Source organism: Corylus avellana, chromosome 4 (genome assembly GCF_965113065.1).
Source record: "Corylus avellana chromosome 4, dhCorAvel1.hap1.2, whole genome shotgun sequence".
NCBI classification, from domain to species: domain Eukaryota; kingdom Viridiplantae; phylum Streptophyta; class Magnoliopsida; order Fagales; family Betulaceae; genus Corylus; species Corylus avellana.
The window spans coordinates 7,965,536-7,988,370 of NC_142493.1; the positions used below are offsets into that span (position 1 = coordinate 7,965,536).

The window sequence follows — 22,835 nt, forward strand, 5'->3', positions numbered from 1 at the left end:
AAGCCACCAATGGTTTTTTCTTTCTTAAAAGAGAAGAGAAAGAGTGTACAAAACTGAGCAAACAGATGTAAGAGAAAACAAGTTTGGTGTCGGAAATTAATTAGTTAATTAAATGATAATCTGTGATTAAGTGGGTTCGATAGATAATAAAGTGGCTGGTTTTTATGGGTTATTACTTATTTTATTTTATTTATTTTAAATGGTGGTGAGGGTTTGATTTCGGTGGCAAATAGCCATTATGACGTGTTTGTACCCTCCTAACAGTCATATCACCCCAAATCTTTTTGCTTAGATTTACTTTCTATAAACAATTATTTTATACATTAAAAAAATGCGGAATATGTTTGTGGAATGTAAATAAATAAATATCACTTACAAAAATGTAAATAAATAAGGAGACAGCCTACTGTACTACTGCTTAGTTAAAAAAGAAAACAAGTACACGGTCTTTTTTTGAATATTGTATTTTCAGCCTTTGAGCGAGTTTCGTGTAGAGTTAGGCTTGATAAGTGTTTTTTTTTTTTTTTTTTTTTTTAATTGTGAATATTGAGGAAACAGATATTTGAAAATATGTTTGGATATTATAATGAAATTGTAAAAAGTATAATTAAAAAATGAAAAAAAAAAAAGAAAAAAAGGTAGGGTGGTTCGAAAACCAATCCTATGGTTGGGGTTGGCCGGGCTAAAGTTTAGAGACAACGTCAAAATTAATGAAAATTTAAAAAAGATTAATCTAAAAATTTATGCTGCAAATTTTTCTAATTTTTTTTTTCCTTTCATAGAGAGAGAGTTTGTCAATCATAGACAGAAGGAATAGAAGGAAATAAAATATCATGTAAAAATTAAAGAATCAGACAGCATGCACTTGCTCCCAATAAAAAGAAGGAAAATGTAGAAAGATCTTTTGCAAGTGTTCGATCTAGTGATAAAGCATTTATGTAAATGGAAAATGTAGAAAGAGGGGAAAAAAAGATGGGTTTTGCTATATATATATATAAAGGAAAAATCATATATAGGGTGCGTTTTTAAAAAAATAATCTACGATTTTAAACCAAATCACAATTTTAGGGTGTTTGGGATTGCGATTTTAAAAATGCAAATTTTAAAATCGCAAAAAAATCTGCGATTTTCATAAACTGATTAGAGGGTGTTTATTTGAAAAAGTGCGAATTTAAAACAAAATCGCGATTTCTATTAAAAAGATATTTGGTGCAATAGTTACCTTTTCTTAAGCGGGAATGAAAAAAATACCTACCCATCTAAAATATATTAAAACCCTTCTTTTACCTTTTTTTTTTCTTCATCCTCTCTGTCTCGTTCATCCTTTCTCCGCCCTGTAGCAGTGTGCATCGCTGTTGTTCATCTCTCTGCCCCTCTACCAGGTAATAATCTCACCTTAATTAATATTTTCTTTCTCTCCATATAACTCATTTGCTTTTGTAAAACTTTTCACTGTTTAGTGTTCGGTGTTATTTTATGTGGTTTGTATGATTACTATGCCTTTTTATATATGTGTTTATGTTCTTCGACCATTTCTACAGAGTAAAGTTGTGATTTTTTTTTTTCAAAATTTTATTTAGATTACCGTGCATGCATAGTGATCTGCTATCCATCATAGTATGCAGTGATAGATCACTGTACACACACAGTAATGTGATATTGCGTGTACAGTAAGCGTGTGAGGCTTTTTCTTTAAAAAAAATATACTGTAGAGTGACTAAGATGATGATTTTTCTCAGGTCATTGTGCACTGCATAGTGATGTGCACAGTGACGATTTTTTATGGCTTTTTTTTTTTTTTTTTTTTAAAGGTACTGTACAGTAACAATTTGTGATGGATTTTTATTTTTATTTTTTAATGGGTATTGCACTCTAACAATTTGTGATATTTTTTTATATATATATATATTTTTAATGGGTAATAAACAGTGATAATTTGTGATTTTTTTAAATTTTTTTTAAAAAAATTTTCTCTCATTACTAGTTTAATTTGATGGATTGTTCTTTTATTTTTTATTATATGTCTGTTTGGAATATGTTTCAAGAAAAAAAAAATACAAAAACAAAAAAGCATATAGAAACAAGTAATATAGCAATATATAATTGCCTAAGTAAAAAACTCAAAGTTAGGTCAAATTATAAGCAGTCATACTTTTATTTGCATATGTGTTAAAAATTTAGGCTTATAGACAATGTTAGTTATTTTACTCTTATAAAGAAATGTCCTTATTGGTAATTTGGTCATGAAACCGCAATTATATGCTAATATTATTCAAACTCAATTGATAAAAAAAAACTTTTTAGCATGTTTTACCAAACGCATGTGCGATTTTAAAAAGTAGCGATTTTAGAAATGCAATTTTTAAAAACGTAATTTTTAAAATCGCACTTATTGAAATCGCACTCCCAAACGGGCCCATAGCCCATAAGTTTCCATTTGATTTTGGTTGAATTCGTGAATTTTTAATTTTTAAAATAAAGTCTTAGGTTTTATTAAAGTTTGAAATATGTTATAGGACAGTAACGTACGTCTAGTAGAGTTTAACTATTGGGAGGACATTGGAAAATGGTCGACGTTGCTTTGTTAATTTAGAATGTTAGTTAGTTTTGGTCTTGACATTCGTTCAACATGGAGATTCGAGATGCCCATTTGAAACAAGTCTGAATGAAGAAGGATTCATAGGAGATCCGAAATGTGCATTCGGTAGCTTGTTCAAAACAAGTAAAGACGAGGAGACGCATTACTCATCCAAATAAGTTAGTAGTCCCATTTGAACGAGATCGCGACAAACTAACTTAATTGTGTGTTAATTTTAATAGGATACGACTCTATTCAGTATACAAGTTAAATAAGGATGGCTTAGTTTTGAGAAGAGTTGTGAGTTTGATGTATACTACTTCTACGACCGACTACACCATATTGCATCAGCTTAGACGCCAATCTACAAACTTAAGAGACAACCAACATAACAGTGACACATACCCTTATGTGCCGTCGCACCATCTAAATTTAACTGTTTATGGTCCCACATGCGACATCCACTAAAACACTTACATTAATCTCATCCATTCTAAATCGGTCAAACCTGACCCAGTGAACTTTAACATGGCCTACTTCGGTTAGGTCCAAACCAAACCACCCTATTCAAACTCTTAGTTATTAGGAAAAATCAAAAACATTTATGCACAAGCAGATTATGGCTCTTGCAATTCTTGTACACCTTTTGAACCCTAAGTTTGAGGAAATGTTAGGGTACAACTAGTATTACTATATTGTATTTTTGATGATCAACTGGAATGGATAGAGTGGATTGTGATGTTGAATGCAGTTGAGATGGAGTTTCTGTATTGAATGATACTGAAAATGCATGGTTTGAGCTATCCGAAGTCTCCAATTACAAAGGGGAAAAAAAAAAAAACAAAAAAAACAAACTTGATTAATCTTTTTCAATGATCTTAATATGGACTAACACAGGGGCGGAACTAGGATTTATTGTGTGGGGGGATGGATTTTTTTTTTTTTGGGTTGGGGAGATGGGCAGACTTATTTAATACAAAAGCACATAAATACATATAATCTCTTTATATGCATGTTTATATAAAATAAGAGCATAGAAGTCTTACATTTAATCTCATGGCATCACAAACACACATTAATAGTATAAATAACTAATAAAATAAACTAAACATGACCTATAGGGTTGAAGAAAAACGGTACATTTCAGTGTATACTCTTTTTTTCTAACAATTCCCTGAAGCTCCAAATAACAACAATGTTAAGAGTCGAGCCAAATAATGGTAACTGATTGTTGGTTAAAAGCCATTCAAAGAATCTAAACCATTTAACTTTTTCTTTTATATATTCAATCATAGTCCCAAACCAAATTGAGCTTCTGGTTATAAGCGAACTAGAATATGAAGGGAAACAAAATGAATAGGGTATTTTACGTTTTTTTATGTTGAAAGAGAGGGTAAACTAGAAAAAATAATTAAAAGGAGACATATATATATATATATATATATATATATATTTTTGTGGGGGGGGGGGGGGGGGGAACTAAAAAAACAAGAATTAAAATGGGATATAAATATTATTTTGGGGTGACAAAAATATTATTTTGAAAGGACAATTTTATAAAATTGGTATATTTTAAGCAAATTTGTAAAAATTTTGGGGAGATTCGCCCTTAGACTGACCCTTCTTTATATAGAATAGATCCACTACATTATCCCATGTGAAGATATTACAAGATTTGATTTTATGTTCTAGGATTGTAATCAAATCAAATTATATTTTATCTCTTATAGCATTTTGTATTCTGTCCACCTCTCTATAAATAGTGACTTTTTTTCATTATAAGATTATAAGTAAATAAGAGCAACTCATCATTAATTTGGACATCCATACTCATTATGAAGAAAAACTTAAAGAAATGGTGTCAATGCATCATTCATTTGGACGTCCATCTCTGATCATACACACATTGGAGAATGAACCTTGAGGTGGTACTGGTGCCCTCAAAGAGCAGAGAAGATCACTATTTCAGCATCGCAGAGGAGAGAGCCCCAAAGCCTTCTTAAACAGCAGAGAGCCCCAAAGCCTACAAAAGCCACCAATAGTTGAGAGAGAGATGGAGAATGAAACAGAGTGAACAAGTTGAGGGAAACATTTTTCCTGTTGTGGCGAAACAGAGGGGTTGTCTAAACTTTGGAGCTTTGGCAATAAAAAGTATTAGCTTAGAGCATGCGTTACGCGCCTGGTTTTTCTTTTTTTTTTTTTTTTTTTTTTTTTAATATATAATTAAGTCAAAAAGTCTTTAAAAGATTATCAACAACAAATTTTATTTTCTTCTCTTAATTAACAAATTAGCTACAAAAAATGACAAATGTTCATAAGATCATTTTAAACCATAGTTTTACTTAATAGAATAAACCCACATATCCAATAAATTTAAAAATTTAAAAATTTTAATTCTTATAAATTGAAACGTGTTAAATATTTGTTCGCATATATGTACTTTAAAATGAAATATAATGAAAAAAACAAATTCAAAATAAAAACCTAGATTAATCAATTATAGAAAATGATTGATTAATCATTATATTCCAACAATGATACCACTTCTCAAAAAAATTGTTTGTGAGGAGAAAGTTCAACTCCTGAAAGTTCATTATATTCTAACAATGATACCACTGACAAAAATAAAGAAGCATTTTAAAATAAATGAGCATATTGATATATGATTACAATTATGTTTACTAATTTTGTAAACAAAAGAATGTCGGTAGTTTAATTTTTCTTTTAAAAAAGAAAGAGATAAAAAACAGTGGCAAAAATATTGGAACACCCCAAAACAAAAATGAATAACAAAAGTCAATTAAATTTACAAAAGAATTTTTTTAACTTGTATTAAATAAAATTAATAAAATTTGAATGAAAAATAATATATAAATTAGAATAGAAATTAAGGACAAAAAAATAATGTAAACAAATGAAAAATACTAATATAATAAAAAATAACTCGTTTTTTTTTTTTATATATATATATATTTTTCTCAATTCCAATGAAATCCACAAATATTAGAAAAGGTTTTGTCCAATAGATTTTTTTTTTTTTTTTAACCATCCTTCACTTATATAAAAGTAAATGAAACTAATTTTAAGACATAGGAAAACAAAGACAAAAAAAATCTATGATCGGAAAATTGAGTGTGAAATATATTGGAAGAATTGAGTTTCTACGAAAATAAACTCTCTCACTATTATTTCCTGAATTCAATGTAAAATTTACAAAAGAAAAGTAATCATTTGAATAAAAAATAATATATAAATTAGAAAAAAAAATAACGGTAAAAAAAAAATGGAAGAACATAAGCACCAGAAATAAAGATAAAAAAAACGAAAAATAACGAAAATATTAATATAATTGAAAATAACTATTCTAGAAAAAAAAAAAAAAGTCATATAATTTTTCATTGAGAAACAATGATTGGAAAATTGAAAAGAACTATTATAGGAAAAAAAAATATATATATATATAAAGAAAGAAAATAACGGTAGTATAATTTTTCATTGAAAAACAACAAATAAAAACTCTCATAGAATCTCTCTCTTGTCTTTTTCCAGAATTGATTGATATAAATAGAAAGTAAAAGAAGAAAAAAAAAAATATAAGGGACAAAAAAAAAATGGAAGAACATAAGCATGAAAATAAAGATAAAAAAATAAAATAAAATGACAATACTAATATAATGAAAAATAAATATATTTTTTTTCGACCATCCTTCATGCACATATATAAAAGTAAAAGAAACTAATTTTAAGACATATAGGAAAACAAAGACAAAAAAAGAAAAAAATCTACGATTAGAAAATTGAAAGTGAAATGTATTGGAAAAATTGAGTTTCTACGAAAAAAAACTCTCTCACTATTAATATTTCTTGAATTCAATGTAAAATTTACAAAATAAAAGTAATCATTTGAATAAAAAATAATATATAAATTAGAAAAAAAAATAAGGGTCAAAAACAAAAAATGGAAGAACATAAGCACCGGAAATAAAGATAAAAAAAAAAAAAAAAAAATATGAAAATATTAATATAATTGAAAATAACTATTCTAGCAAAGCAAAACCAAAAAACAAAGAAAAAAAAAACTGTAAATAATTTTTCATTGAGAAACAACGATTGGAATATTGAAAAGAACTGTTATAGGAAAAAAAAATAAAGAAAGAAAATAACAGTAGTATAATTTTTCATTGAGAAAAAAAGAATAAAAATTCTCTCTCTCTCTCTCTCTCTCTCTCTCTCGTCTTTTTCCGGAATTGATTGATATAAATAGAAAGTAAAAAGCAGAAAAAATATAGGGGACGAAAACAAAAATGGAAGAACATATGCACCGAAAATAAACATATAAAATGATAATACTAATATAATGGAAAATAAATGTACTAGCAAAAAAAAAAAAAAAAAAAAGAAGAAATGTAGTATAATTTTTCATTGAGAAACAACTATTGGAAACTCTCACTCTCCCTCCCTCTAGTCTTTTTCCTGAATTGAGTGTAAAATTTACAAAAGAACATTGAGATATAAATAGAAAACAAGAGAAGAAAAGAGAAAAATAAACAAAGAGAAAGAGAGAATTTAGGAACCTTTTGTTTTTTCCATTAAGATATCAGTTAAATGCATTCCAAATAAAACTCCTACATTTTAATTGTCTCACATTGAGATATAAAGAGAAAGCAAGAGAAGATAAAAAGAAAAATAAAGAAAGAGAGAGAGAGAGAGAGGGAGAGAGAGAATTTGTAAAGCTTTTGTTTTATTCATTAAGACAGTTAAATATATTACAAATAAAACCCATACATTTTAATTGTCTCACATTGAGAAATAAACATAAAGCAAGAGAAGATAAAAAGAAAATTAAATAAAGAGAACCTTTTATTTTCTTCATTAAGATATCAATTAAATGCATTTCAAATAATATAAAGAGAAAGCAAGAGAAGATAAAAAGAAAAATAGAGAAAGAGAGAATTTGTGAACCTTTTGTTTTCTTCATTATGACAATTAAATATATTACAAATAAAACCTATACGTTTAAATTGTCTCACATTGAGATATAAACATAAAGCAAAAGAAGATGAAAAGAGAGAATTTGAAATGCATTTGCTTTCTTCATTTAGACAATTCAATGCATTACAAATAAAACCTTTACGTTTTAAGTGTCTCACTAAAAGACTAACATTTAAAACGCCACGTGTCGCAATGAAGAGATTTGCCTCAAATTAGAAAAAGACTAACATCTAAAACGCCATTTTTTTTATAAAAAAAAAAACAAAAACTTGCATATTTCCACTCCGCTTAGCTTGGTAGTTTATTTACAAATAAATAAGAGTTTATTAAAGAAACTCAACAAAGACAAAAAGATTCAACAAACACAAACACCTCAAGGCCATGGTCCCGCAAACTCTCCTGTACGTGCCTGCGTAAATGCAAGAAGATTCAACTAGAGGCCATCAACCAATACACCTTATCCCAAATAATGCATTTTAGATCCAAAATCTTTCTCCAACACCAAGAACAATTCCCTAGTAGCATGACTTTCTAGAAACTTTTATTTCTGAGAAGATTTGAATTAACCCAACTGGACCAGATAGAGCTTCCACTATTGGAGCAAAGCCACAAATGTTTCAACATTTTCAATTTATTCTACAACTTCATGTTTTTAGCATCCAGACCAACCTCTTTCTTGGGAAGGCAATTAATCTCAACCTCCTTTCCAAAGAAAAGACTTGAGGATCTACTCGATCTACTCAATCTACTTGACTAATAACTCCTTTGGTAAGAATAAAAAGGGAAGCCTTGAACACTTGCATGGAAGAAAGAATTTCAGTAATCAACCAAAGTCTTCCTGCATAAGAGTGGGCTTTACATTAATCAAATATTGGAGTAACTTTGTAAATTTCATGTGCATTATCTTTGCAACCAATGATCATGCTACTAGAAGGGCATAGACAAAACAAAAGCATGAGAAGATATATTTATCTCTTTGGTAGAGAAGAATTGTAAATATTAGCCATATGACTGTCACTCCAGTAGGTTATCTACATATCAATTGCATGGGGTCCGAGGCTTTATAAAGTGTTTAGATGCATAGGTTGGAACATCCTGCTAGTTGCATGAAGTTATCATGGAATCTAAACAAATATGGTGCTCGAACCAAATTGATTTTAATTATTTGACCACTATTATTGATTCAACGTATATAATAAACTTAGGAATTACTGGGAAAAGTCACCAGAATTGTAACTTATATAGAGTTAGGTTAATTTCTACTCCAACAATCATCTATTTCTAGAGCTAACCCTAGAACAAATGAAAGAAAAATCAGAAAAAAGGGGGAAGCCAAATACTGGATTACTTATTTTCCACAATCTCCTACAGTACCACCCATGAAAGCCTCAATAATTGATGATACTGCACTCTCTCTCATGGATCATTTGCATTGACAAAATAAAAAAGGTAGAAACTGTTAGAACCAGACTTTAGTTGTAAATTCTATACACACCCTAATTCTACGAATTAAAGTGTTAGTAATTGTTTTGTCCAATATTTGAAGTGCGTGAAGAATCTTCCTTTAATGTGGGTGACGAATGCAGCTTGGATTCCAGTGTAATTGAGTGTGCTGGAGATAAAATAGAGCAAAAAGGTTTTTCTTTTTCTTTAGATATAGTGATGATGCCATTCAATTAAAGTAGGATCTTCCCTACAGTGGTGATGCAGAAGATAATGAAAAAAAAAAAAAAAAAAAAACACTAGAAGCACTAAACAAACTTACGCAGATTGTGAAGGAGATCAATTTTTTTTTCTTTTTCTTTTTTGCTTTAGGAGACTGTATATGGTATCCAACTATAGAACCACGGATTTCAACTTATTTTGTTTCACACTAATGTTATTGATTTACAGTTAATTTATACAAGTTGGTTGTGATTACAAAATGGTAAGAGAATACATAATTGACTTAGGTTAAGATGTGCTAGCCATTGAGTTTCTTTTGTTGGTTCTAGCCGTTGCTTGAGTGATCCCCACAAACAAGACAAGTGGCAGATGACATTGAGCTTGGTACGCATGAGAAAGAAATGAGAAGACACATCCGGTTTAGTGAAGATGTCAACCAGATTATTTTTGTTGGAAATGAAGTGTATGACCAAGGTTTTGGAGGCAACCTTGTCACAAACAAAATGAAAGTTTATTTCTATGTGCTTGGTATGTGCATGGAAGAATATATTTGCTATCAAATACGTGGCACCGATATCGTCATAGCATAAGGTGGGAGGAGGGGGGGAGAAAAATGCCGAGATCTCGAAGTATGGGTTGACGCCAGATGAGTTAAGTAACAATAACAACAAGGGTGCCATAATCAAATTCACTACTAAAGCAAGCTATTGTTTGTTTTTTGTATGAGAATCGAGATATGAGATTGGGGCCAAGAAAGATTCAGATAGCGCTGTTGATTTTTGGTCATCTTGGCAGCTGGCCGAGTTGACATCAAAGTATACTTGAAGGGTCTGAGATGGAGATCGACAAAGTAGCAGACCATAGAAGATAGTGGATTTGAGTTGCCCTAGTAGCTTGAAAATGGGTGGGGAATAATATCTTGACAAAGAAGATTAGCACAAGAATGGCAAGAATCAGGCATAAGTTTTTGGGATTATTTTTATAATTATATCTTTTTTCTTTGTTTACAAGTATTTTGCTTTGTCTCCATGTTTCAGGGTTATTTTTGTATTTTTCCTTTTTTTTCTTTCTTTTTTTGCGAGTGTTTTGCTTAGAGAGCACTCAAAACTTAGCTTATATGCTTTGTGTTATTTCTTAATTAAATTTAGGAGTATCAATAAAATTTAAGTCTTTAAGACTTATTCTCTCTCTCTCTCTCTCTCTCTCTCTCTTGTGTGTGACTAAGTCATTTATCATCCCTAGCCGTTATTTTCTCTCTATCTGCGTTCTCTTTATAGTCTTCGATCTATAGCTTCTGCTTATTGTTCTACGCTATCAGAACAATCCTAATTTTATTTGGTGTCACATAGGTAGTGTGTTGATTTGTGCAACAAATGAGCAAGGAAGAGTCAAAGCATGAGTCAAAAAATCCAAGCTCCAATAGGTGATCACTAAGTTCCAGTACCAAGCACATGGGGCTTGTTTTAAACCATATAGTGTCTTGTGTAACTTGCATACATGATGAAGAAACTAAGGATGGATGAAGCCGTGAAGCTAGGTCATGTACACATCTTCGGAGAGGCATCCATGCAAGAATCCATTATGAACATCAATATGATGGATGGGTCAGCCTAATAACATGGCAAGTGAGAGAACATGGTGAATGGTTGTAGGCTTTACTACTAGTGCGGGTGATGAACCAGGTTTTTCGCCCTTTCATCGTGGAAGTTTGTAGTAGTCTATTTCGACGACATCCTCATCTACAGCTCCGACAATGAGGTACACCTTCGACATGTGCGGGAAGTACTCCTTGTGTTGCGCAAGGAGAAGTTCGTTGCTGCATCGGCCAAGTGTTCCTTCATGACAGACTCTATTCTCTTTCTTGGTTAGGTGGTGTCAAAGGATGGGTTGGCGGTGGATGAGTCGAAAGTGGAGGCTATCAGACAATGGCCAATTCCCACTACTCTATATGAGGTATGAAGCTTCCATTGATTGGTGTCATTCTGCAGGTGCTTTATTCATGATTTCAGCACTATCGTGGCGCCAATTACGGAGTGTGTGAAGGCAAGAAAGTTCTCATGGAGTGACGCAGCCACTATCGCCTTTGAGTTGATCAAACTCAAGCTGACCACGGCCTCATTGCTTGTCCTTCCCAACTTCAACTTGCCTTTTGAGTTGCATTGTGACACGCCTAAGGTAGGCACTGGAGCGGTACTAAGTCAATGAGGAAATCCAGTGGCACACTTCAGTGAAAATTTGAGTGGTTCAAGGCTCAACTATAGCACCTATGATGTGAAAATTTATGCATTGTTGCAGTCTTTGAAGCATTGGAGATCGTACCTCGCCTACAATGACTTTATCTTGTACTCAGACCATGAAGCATTGAAGTATCTGAATAGTCAAGATCAGCTTTCATCTCGGCATGCCAAGTGGGCTGCATACATGCAACAATTCTCATTCGCCTCCAAACACAAATAAGGGCTTTGAACAAGGTGGCTGATGCCCTCAGCCGGAAGACCACACTCTTGACCAAGATGAACACGAAGGTACTTGGGTTTTGAGCTCTTAAAAGATTCATTGTCTATTAATTGACCCCTTCTTTGGTCTTATTGCTAGTGATGTGACTTCTGGAGTGAGGGGAGACTTTGGTCTACATAATGGGTTCGTCTTCAAGAGCACTCAACTATGCATTCTCGAAGGTAGTTTACGGTTGAAGATTATCTACAAGCGTCACAAGGAAAGTCACATGGGATGGGATAAGACAATCCAACTAGTGGCGGAACAGTTCTATTGGCTGAGTATGAGGAAGGAGGTGGAGAAGTGTATGAGGAGCTGCCAGATATGCCAAGTATTCAAGGGGATGGCTACTAACGCCAGATTGTATATGCCACTTCCTATTCCGGAAGGGCCATGGACTAATGTTAGCATGGACTTCGTGTTGGGCTTACCAAGGACCCAAAAAAGTAATGATTCCATCTTTGTAGTAGTTGATAGATTCTTTAAGATGGTTCATTTCATTGCATGCAAAAAGACCTCCAATACTGACTCCAAGGATTGCCATTGTCCATAGTCTCTGACCGTGACATGCAATTCCTTATTCAATTTTGGCGGTGTTTGTGGCAATTGTCTCACACAAGACTCAACTTCAACAGCGCCTACCACCCACAAAAGGATGGCCAAACGTAGGTCGTCAATCGTTCATTGGGGGCCTTACTTCAGAGCTTGGTGGGGGAGTATCTTAAGTCATGGGATCAAAAGCTATACTAAGCCGAGTTCGCCTTTAGCCGATCAACTAACCGGAGTACTAGCCTTAGCCAATTCACCATCATTTATGGGAGTAATACTAGTGCTCCGTTGGATTTGGCACCTATTCCTGACTTGAAGAGAATACATGTTAAAGCCGAGGACTTGATTGCCTAGCTACACGAAGGCCACTAGTTGATCATCCATAATTTACAAGAGTCAACGGCGAAGTATAAGGCGGATGAGGACAAGAAGCGATGTGCTCTAGAATTTGAGGAGGATTTTGCGTGGGCTATCTTGACTAAAGATAGGTTCCCTGTCGGTGAGTACAACAAGCTGGCTGCCCGCAAGATTGGTCCGGAAGAGATTGTTGAAAAAATTAATCTGAATGCCTATTCGTTGAAGCTTTGTAGCCACATTAAGACATTTGATGTCTTTAATGTCAAGCACCTCATTTTGTTCACATGTAACTCTTCGGATGAGGATACGAATTCGAGTACGAATTCTCTCCAACCTAGGGAGGATGATGTAGATCGGAGCGCTTGAGACTTCATGAGGAAGACTCGAGCAGATGTAAGCATTAAGAGACCCCAGAGGGTCAAGACGAAAGCACAAACATGTGCAAGGGCTGTCAAAGCAGTCGTAGGGACCACCGTTCGATAGCACGTCCGAACGGGCCTCTTTCGGAAACTCTCCATAGTAATTCTAGAGGCATCCATTTGATGCCCCGTTCGAAGGTCGTCTGGACATGCCACTCCTCTGGAAGTCTCATACTAAAACCCAAGGCATCTGTTCGATAGCCGTTCAAACGAAGGCCATCCGGACAAGCCACTCCTCCGGAAGTCCCATACTAAAACCCGAGGCGTTCGTTCGATAGCCATTCAAACGCCTATGTTTATCTTTTAGTTTCATACTTAGTTTAAAGTTTTATTTTAGGACTATCCGAACGGAAGATTGTTCCATTTGAACGGCCAGTTGTACGTACTTTAATTTCAGTTATTTAGTGACCGTCCAAACGAAGGTGTTCTGTCCGAACAGCTAGCGTAGAAGTCAAAACCGACTTAATCTCCTTTTACCACTAGGGTTAAGAGTTTGGGGCTAGATGTACATGCTTATAGCCTTCAGAATATAGCTTATCATTATTATTAAGTTTTTATCAATAAGAAGCCTTAGAGTTGAGTTTCTTCAATATTTTCCTTAGAAATGGAGGATATGATCATGCTAAGGATCAATTGATCCTGTCGAGCCTATCGGAGAGTGTCTAGGTTTGAGGCAATGGTGAGGGAGCCATCGCTGACGGTGGAGGTGTTTAGATATGGTGTGGTGTTAGTGCCAACAAAGCCATAGAGATCATGCCCTCAAAGGTAGGGTTCAATTTGAGCATGCCACACAAGGAAGTTTCCTTTGTTTATAAAAGTTGGTTTTGGTTACAAAATGGAAAGAGAAGATATAATTGATTTAGATGAATTTCTGTTTTTCTTCTTGAGATGTTATAGATAGCCGTTGGGTAATTGATTTCATGCCTTAAGATTGTTGATGCTAGCCGTTTGGGTGATTTGAATTTCCTTTCTTGGTGCTAGCCGTTGCTTGAGTATTGTTTCTTTGTTGAGTGTTTTTTGTTGTGGATTCGTTTGTTCATTACAAACAACGAAATATTCAGGACCATTAAATAAATTCTATCCCAAACAAGACAATAAATTTATAAACAACGAACTTACTAATTCTCTCTATTTTGCATGTATTATTGGAGTAATTCTCAATGTAGTTCTTTTACTTCGATCTGTTCTTGATGGTTTAGCATGTAGAGTAGAATAATTCTGTTATTTCTTCTCAAACAAAAATAATATTGATAATCTCAACTACTTCATAGATTGCACACACTTTGAATTTTCTCCACACATTCACAATGCAAGTCTAAATTAAGGTGTTATTTGTTAGTCAAATAACAGTACAACCATGTTGATTAATTTTACCAGGTAAATTTGACTATAAGACATAGGAGAAGGAATTAACAAAACCAAACCTAACCAAGAAGCTAATTACAATATACTGGGATAGGTATAAATTGAGAATATCAATAAGACGGCACAGTTTGGTGGGTTCAAGATAAGGATTTGTCTTCTAAATTACGTTTTTTTTTTTTTTTTTTTTTTTTTTTTTTTTTTTTTTCACTTGTCAATCAAATATTTTAATCCCAGAATATGTACCTAAATTACTGCATCACATCATTCTTTTGAATATACCCTATATATTTTATGAAGACATCCTTATAGTAATGCTGTCAACAGAGGAGAAATGCAAAAATACAGAGATCTCTAGGTAGGCATGAGAGCAAGTATTGATTTTACAATAAGTAAATGCAAGTCTATGACATGGGGAAAAAATAAAAATTATAAGATAATAAACTGTTAAATCACCACTTATCTTACAAGTTTAAGCTGATAAGAAGAGGTAAATTTAATAATTTAATTAATAGTTAAACTCCCCTCACGTGCAGGCTCAAATTCTCTTTTAAGAGGTGTCCTCAAGAAGTAGCTCAATCGGCTGAGAACCATGCCTCATAAAGCGGAGGTCACTAGTTCGAATCCTCCATCCTCCCTCCTATGGACATGTGCAAAAAAAAAACGAGGTGAGACCCAACGAGTCCTAACACATGGAATATTTAATTTAAATTAGGGGTGAATTAACAAAATTAGGTTCAAACTTAGGACCTATGGCGTTGATACCATATCAAATCACCACTTGTCCTAAAAGTTCAAGTTGATAGAAAGATGTAAAATCAACCATTAATCAATACTTGAACATTGGCAATTGTTAGTTGTGACTCTAGAAAGTTAGTCACATCAAATGGGTGGGTCTCACATTGAATCTTTATTATAGAAATTAGACTTTATAAGTAAATTTAGGGAGCTCTAATTGTGTTTTTTTTTCAAGCGTAAAGGGCAAAGGTAATTAGCGTTTTTCCTAGATTAATTGTTACACTTTTTTTTTTTTTGTACTTTTTCTTCTTTATTTGATGCGTCATAGTACATATCTTTGAATCAGTCAAGTATGTTCAGTCTTGTTGCTTAATGGTTCTTTATTTTGAGCAGCTGGCTGTACCATATCTCTCACACACAAAATGGTATGTAGCAGGATCTGAATAAAACGATCTAAGTACATACACAATGACATATTTTGTTATAAGTATATAACCTATTTCTATAAGTAGAAAGATGCATAAGAGAGAGAGAGAAAGAGAGAGAAACCTTGAGCTGTCGTAGTGGTGGAGCTTTCCATTAGCAGAAAAGACAGAGAGCTATTAAAGCTCAGCCCTTGTCCTGTAGATCTTCTTGATCAGGAACTTTCTTTCTCATCATTTTCTGGGAAAAAATGTCCGACCCTTTACATCAAACAAACCAATTTATCAGTCCACAGTTGTTTTCTAAAAACAAATTAGAGTGAGAGAGAGAGAAAAGATTTCGTAAAATTAAAGAACCACACTGTACTTGCTCCAAAAAAAAAAAAAAAAAAACAGGAAAAATGAGAAAAAAAAAAAAAAAAGAAAAAAAAAAGAAGAAGATAAAATTCAATCTACCTCTTGACACAAAATCCTTTCAATTCTGCAAGTGTTCTACTGATCATAAAGTATTTCTGTAAATTGAAAATGTAGAGAGAGAGAGAGAGAGGAGGGAGAAGAGAAAAAGGAAAAAGATGGGTTTTTCGCTATTAAAAAAACAAGGTATATGTAACTTAAGAGCCGCATTTTGCCAGGAATCTGAAACAAACGCTACTTTGCACAAGCACTGTGGAGGTGAAGAAGAAGAAGAAGAATGAAGCATACCAATCCAAGCAAAGAGTGGTGACAACGATGGACCAGAATTTGTTTTGCTTTTCTTTCTTTCAAGGTTTTCGTGGTTTGGAGCGATGTTGACATCTCACACAGAACCAGGCACAAAAAGCCGCCAATCGTTATTTCTTAAAAGAGAAGAAAGAGAGTGTACAAAACAGAGCCAACAGAAGTAAGAGAAAACTAGTTTGGTGTCGGAAAGTAAAGGAAATTAATTAATTCAAGAGATAATTGAATTTTGCTGGTTTTTATTTGTTATTATTTATTTTATTTTATTTTATATGGTGAGTTTTGATTTCCGTGCAAATAGCCATTATGACGTGTTTGTACCCTCGTGCCCGTCATATCAACCCCAAATCTTTCCGTTTAGACTTACTTTGTGTAAACTTTTATTTTATACATAAGAAAAAAAAAAGAGAGAAATATGTTTAATGGAATGTAAATAAATTGGGAGACAGGATATACCGCTTAGTGCTTAGGAAAAGAGAAGACAAGTGCACGATCTTTTTTTTACTATTGTATTTTCTGCCTTTCAGTGAGTTTTGTTTTGTGTATAGAGTTGGTAATTAGTGTTTGCATGGCATATTTTGAGTTGATTTATGAGTATATCATTGCATGAATCGGCTATAAGTTAACTTATTTAATTAAACGGATCAGTTAGATTTTTTAATTATAATTTGTTAGTTTTGTGTTTAGTTCGTCTTGAGTTTGTGAGTTGTGTCAAAAACTATAAACCTATATGTCGCGTGTTGGGTTCAAGTCATATCAAGAAAGATGTATAAGAATATAGGTCAAGTAAACCCAATCCATTTAATTAAATGAGTCAAACCCTTCAACTTTAATTCGTTAATTTGATGTTAGATTCGTGTCAAGTTTGTAAGTCATGTAAAAAGTTATCAGCCCTAATTTTGTAGTCAAGAATAAATTTCCTTTGAACTTTTTAATAGTTTCATAATGTTAAATCACAACTTGTCTCAAAACCTTAAGGTGATAGGAAGAGATAAATTTAATCATTTAATCAACATTTTCTTCCAAAATTGTTGGGAAGTGATTAAGCATGATATTACGGAGGTTTTTTTAGATTTCTATGTTCGTAATAAGTTTGAAAAGAGCCTTAATGCCAGATTTATCTCTCATACTCTGAAGGTGCCCAGGGCTTCTAATCTAAAGGACTTCCATCCTATTAGTCTTGTAAGTGGGATTTACAAGATTATTGCTAAAGTCTTTGCCAATAGGATGATAAGGGTTGTGAATAGGGTTATCTCGAAGCCTCAGAAAGCCTTTGTCAAATGAAGGCAAATTATGGACTCAGTGCTTATTACCAACAAATGTTTGGATAGTTGTATCAAATCTGGTGAACTAGGGAAGCTTTGCAAATTGGATATGGAGAAGTCTTATGATCATATCGATTAGAAGTTTCTATTGTATTTACTCAAGTGATGTGGTTTTGGGAGAAATTGTGTTGTTGGATAGCACATTGCATTTCATTAGTTCGTTTCTCCATGTTGATAAACGACACTCTATTCGGTTTCTTCAACAGCTCTCAAGGGGTGAGGCAGGGTGATCCACTGTCTCCTTTTCTGTTTGTAATTGTCATGGAGGCATTTAGCAGAATGATCATTGCTACCATTAACAGTGGTTTCATCTCGGGCTTCTTAGTGGGAGCTAGACTGTCTAAGCGGGTTTACATTTCTCATTTATTGTTTGCAGATGATACTTTGGTCTTTAGTGGGGCAAACTCTAATCAAATTCATTCCATTCGAGCATTACTTGTATGCGGTCTCTGGTCTAAAGGTGAATTTGGCCAAGTTAGTCTTGGTTCCGGTAGGCACAGTGGATAATGTGGGTGATTTGGCTAGTTTTTTGGGTTGTGGAACGTTCTCGTTGCCGTTGAAATATCTTGGCCTCACTCTAGGGGCTTGCTTCAAGGCTAAGTCCATATGGGATGACATTGTGGAAAAGATTGCACGCAAATTGACTAGTTTGAAAATGATGTATCTTTCTAAGGATGGTAGGGTCACTCTTATTAAGAGTACACTTTCCTATCTACCTACTTACTTCTTGTCTTTCTTTCATATGCTCGCTACTGTATAAAGAAGCTTCAATGTGATATTTTATGGGGTGGGATAAGCGAAGAGTTTAAGTACCATCTGGTCAATTAGCCCAAGGTTTGTTCTCCTATCTCCGAGGGTGGACTAGAGATTCAAAACTTGAGAGTGTCCAATCAAGCTCCGTTAGAGAAGTGGCTATGGCGCTATGTGCATAAGAGAAAAGCCTGGTAGAGAAATGTGTTGGACGCCAAGTATGGTTTTGAGTGGGGTGGGTGGCGCTCCATCGATACATTTGGGCCACATGGGGTGGGGCTTTGGAAGTATATTAGCAGGGGGTGGTGGTGGTTTTCTAGCTACACCAGATTTGATCTAGGAGATGAGTCCAAGATTAGATTCTGGGATGATGTGTGGTGTGGACATTCGACTCTCAAGGATTTTTTCCAGGCTTATAAAATATAGCTAGTGTGAAAGATGCGCATATTGCTAATAACTTGGATTTATTGAGTGGTTCCCTCCAGTGAAATGTTAGTTTCATTTGATTGGTCCACAATTTAGAGATGGATGTCCTAGCTTCCTTCTATACATTGTTATATTCCCATAGATTGAGAAGGGAAGGGTAAGATAAGATTTGGTGGGTTCCATCTCGCAAAGGGAAATTTGATGTTAGATCCTTCTATAATATCCTTGTCTGTAAAGAGGCTACCCATTCCCCTTGGGAGAGTATTTGGCGGACCAAGGTTCCTTCGAGAGTGACTTTTTTCATCTGGACAGCAGAGCTAGGGAAGAGTCTTACCTTGGACAACCTTAGAAAGAGACACCTTATCGTGGTCAATAGATGTTGCCTATGCAAATCGGATGGGGAATCCGTCAATAATCTTTTCCTCCACTGTGAGATTGCCAGTGCATTATGGTATGTTTATTTTCAATCATTTTGGGCTATCTTGGGTTATGCCTAATAGTATGACGAATTTGTTTGCTTGTTGGTGGAAGGGAGGACATCCTTAAAGTGCTATTGTGTGGAAGATGGTTCCCCTCGGCCTTATGTGGTGATTATAGAGGAAAAGAAATGCGAGATGCTTTGAGGACCTTGGAGGAGCTTACGTCATTTTTCTTTTTTACTCTTCTCACTTAGACAACTGCTTGTTGACTCTGTTATCATTAGTTTTTTTAATTTTCTTGTTCTCTTTTCTTCTCCTAATTAGGTGTTCTCTTGTATACTTCATTTGTATTAGGGTTACACTCCACTACGCTTTTTGATATATACAATATTACTTATATATAAAAAAAAAATAATAATAATAAAAAAAAAAAAAACCCTCATATGTAGGCTCAATCTCTCTTTTAATAGGTGATGCTCAACATATGAAATATTCAATTGAAATAGGAAATAAATGATAGAGTCTAGTCCCTCCTAGTTGGCTTTGCAGGAGAAAGGGTCCAGTTGGTAGGAGCAATCTCCCTCTCGGTGATAGCAGGGACTCTCCTGAGTTAAGCTACTATAATGGTTGATTTTCTGGTAGTAGATCGACCATAGACATACAATGCCAAAATGGGATGACCTTCCCTAAACCAGTTGCAAGCAATAACCTCAACTTACCACCTGTAGATGAAGTTACAATGTAGTTGGTGAAGTGAAAAGTGATCAAGTGGTAGCCCAAAGATGTTATAACACCACAATGGAAGAGTCAACCAGGAAGGAGAGTTTATCCATGAAGATTAGCTACAACAATAAAAATTGCAGAATGGGGAATAGTCGAAGAACTGAAAGAAGTCCTGAATGGAGAACAGGACAGAAAAGTCAAAATAGGCTTTCAATTAACCCCTGAAGTTCGAGAGGAGTTGATCAACTTCCTCCAGGCATATAAAGATGTGTTTGCATGGTCTCACGAGGATATGTTGGGAATAGATCCCTCGGTAATTGTTCACTAGCTTAATGTTGACCCAATAGTAAGACTTGTGAAGCAGAAAAGAAGAAAGTTTCGCTCCCGAACGAAATCAAGTAATAGCGGACAAAGTGGAGGAGTTGCTCCAAGCAGGATTTATTGAGGAAGCCCATATCCAGTTTGGCTTCCAAATGTAGTACTGGTAAAGAAGCCCAATGGCAAATGGCGGATATGCATGGATTTTACGGAATTGAACAAGGCATGTCTGAAAGATAGTTTCCTGCTTTCTCAAATTGATTTTTTTGTCGATTCAACAGCAGTCAGCAGGGCATGATCTCCTTAGATTTATGGACACATTCTCGAGGTATAATCAAATCTATATGTACGAGATTGATTGGGAAAAGACCTCGTTTATAATTGATCAGGGATTGTATTGCTTCAAAGTCATGCCATTTGGGCTCAGAAATGCAGGGACTACGTACTAGAGACTGATAAACAGAATGTTCAAAAATCAAATCTGGAGGAATATGGAGGTGTTTGTGGATGACATGCTGGTGAAAAGTAATTGATTTCTTACCTTGTTGATGCTAGCCGTTTGGGTGGTTTGAATCTCCTTTAATTTGTTGGTGCTAGCGGTTGCTTGAGTGATTGTTTCTTTGTTGTGGTTTCGTTTGCTCATTACGAACAACTAAATATTAAGGCCTATTAAACAAATTCTCTCCCAAACAAGACAATAAATTTATAAACAACCAACCTACTAATTCTCTCTATTTTGCATATATTATTTGACTAATTCTCAATGTGGTTGTATTACTTCTGTTCTTACTGGTTTATCATGTAGAGTAGAATAATTATGTTCTTTCTTCTCAAACAAAAATAATATTGATAATCTCAACTACTTCATAGATTGTACGCACTTTGAATTTTCTCCACACATTGACATTACGAGTCTAAAGGTGTTATTTGTTAGCCAAATAACAGTATATACAACCATGTTGATTAATTTTACCAGGTAAGGAGAATGAATTAACAAAACCAAACCTAGCCAGGAAAATACAATATAATGGGATACGTATAAATTGTGGATATCAATAAGACGGCACAGTTCGGTGGGTTCAAGATAATGATTTGTCTTCTAAATTACGCTTTTTTCACTTCTAAATCAAATATTTTAATCCCAGAATATGTTCCTAAATTATTGCATCACATCATTCGTTTGAATATACCCTATATATTTTATGAAGACTTCTTTATAGCAATGCTGTCAACAAAGGGGAAATGCAAAAATACAGTGATCTCTAGGCATTAGAGCAAGAATTGAAACACCTAATTAAAGTTTTACAATAAGTAAATGCAAGTCTATGACATGGGGAAAAAGATAATAATTATAAGCTAATAGGCAATTGTAAGTTGAGTTCAATCACCACTTATTTTATAAGCTTAACTTTATAGAAATATGTATATTTAGTTATTTAATCAATACTTTAACACCCACTCTTACGTGTGGGCTCAAACTCCCTTTCAATAGGAGAGAGGCCAAACACGTGTAATGTTTATTAAAATGGAGAGTCAATGATTAAGACACGGTTCGAACTCATAACATTTGATTATGATAACATGTTAAAATACCAATTTTCTTAAAAGCTTAACAAGTTGTGAACTCTAGAAAGTTAGTCACACATTGAACGGGTGGGTGAGTTAAAAATTGCACGTCAGTGTGAGGTCTCAGGTTGATTCTTATTATGTGAAATTAGGCTCAAGTTGATTCTTATTATGTGAAATTAGACTTTATAGATAAATGGAGTGAGCTCCAATTATGTTTTTACAGCAATAGGGCAAATGTAATTAGAGTTTTTCCTAGATTAATTGTTACACTTTTTTTTTTTTTTTGGGTACTTTTTCTTGTTTTATTTGATGCGTCATAGTACATATCTTTCAATCAGGCTTGTTGCTTAATGGTTCTTTATTTTTTAGCAGCTGGCCGTACCATCTCTCTCTCACACACAAACTGATGAAACCATTGGAGAATGCATGAATAAAACGATCTAAATGCATACACAATGACATATTTTGTTATAAGTATATAAAACATGTTTCTATAAGAAGAAAGATGCATGAGAGAGAGAGAGAGAGAGAGAGAGAGAGAGAGAGAGAGAGAGAAACCTTGAGAAAAGACAGAGCCATTAGAGCTCAGCCCTTGTCCTGTAGATCTTCCTGATCAGGAATTTTCTTTCTCATCATTTTCTGGGAAAAATTGTCCGACCCATTACATCAAACAAGCCAATTTACCAGTCCACGGTTGTTTTCTACAAAAAATAAAAAGTTATAGCGAGAGAGAAAAGATCTTGTAAAATTTAAGAATCACACTGCACTTGCTCCCAAAAAAAGAAGGAAAAAAGAAAAACAAGATAAAATTCAATCTACCTCTTCACACACAAAAATCTTTCGATTCTGCAGATCTTCTGCAAGTGTTCTACTGATCATAAAGCATTTCTGTGACTGTAAAATGGAGGAAAAAGGAAAAATAAACATGGGTTTTGCTAAAAAAGAGTACATATAATTAAAGAGCCGCATTTTGCCAAATTTAGCCAAAAATCTGAAACAAACCCTACTTT

At 33.8% G+C, this 22,835-nt stretch overlaps 1 long non-coding RNA gene across 1 annotated transcript; it reads right to left on the minus strand.

Annotated features, from left to right (window-relative positions):
• Positions 1-8,318: 8,318 nt before the first annotated feature.
• On the minus strand, positions 8,319-22,720 carry LOC132180007 (uncharacterized). The gene is made up of 4 exons (XR_015911833.1): positions 22,645-22,720; positions 22,384-22,526; positions 15,706-15,839; positions 8,319-8,408 (listed from the first exon to the last, which is right to left on the minus strand). It is a non-coding gene; the product is annotated as an uncharacterized LOC132180007 (long non-coding RNA).
• Between the last annotated feature and the right edge of the window lie 115 nt (positions 22,721-22,835).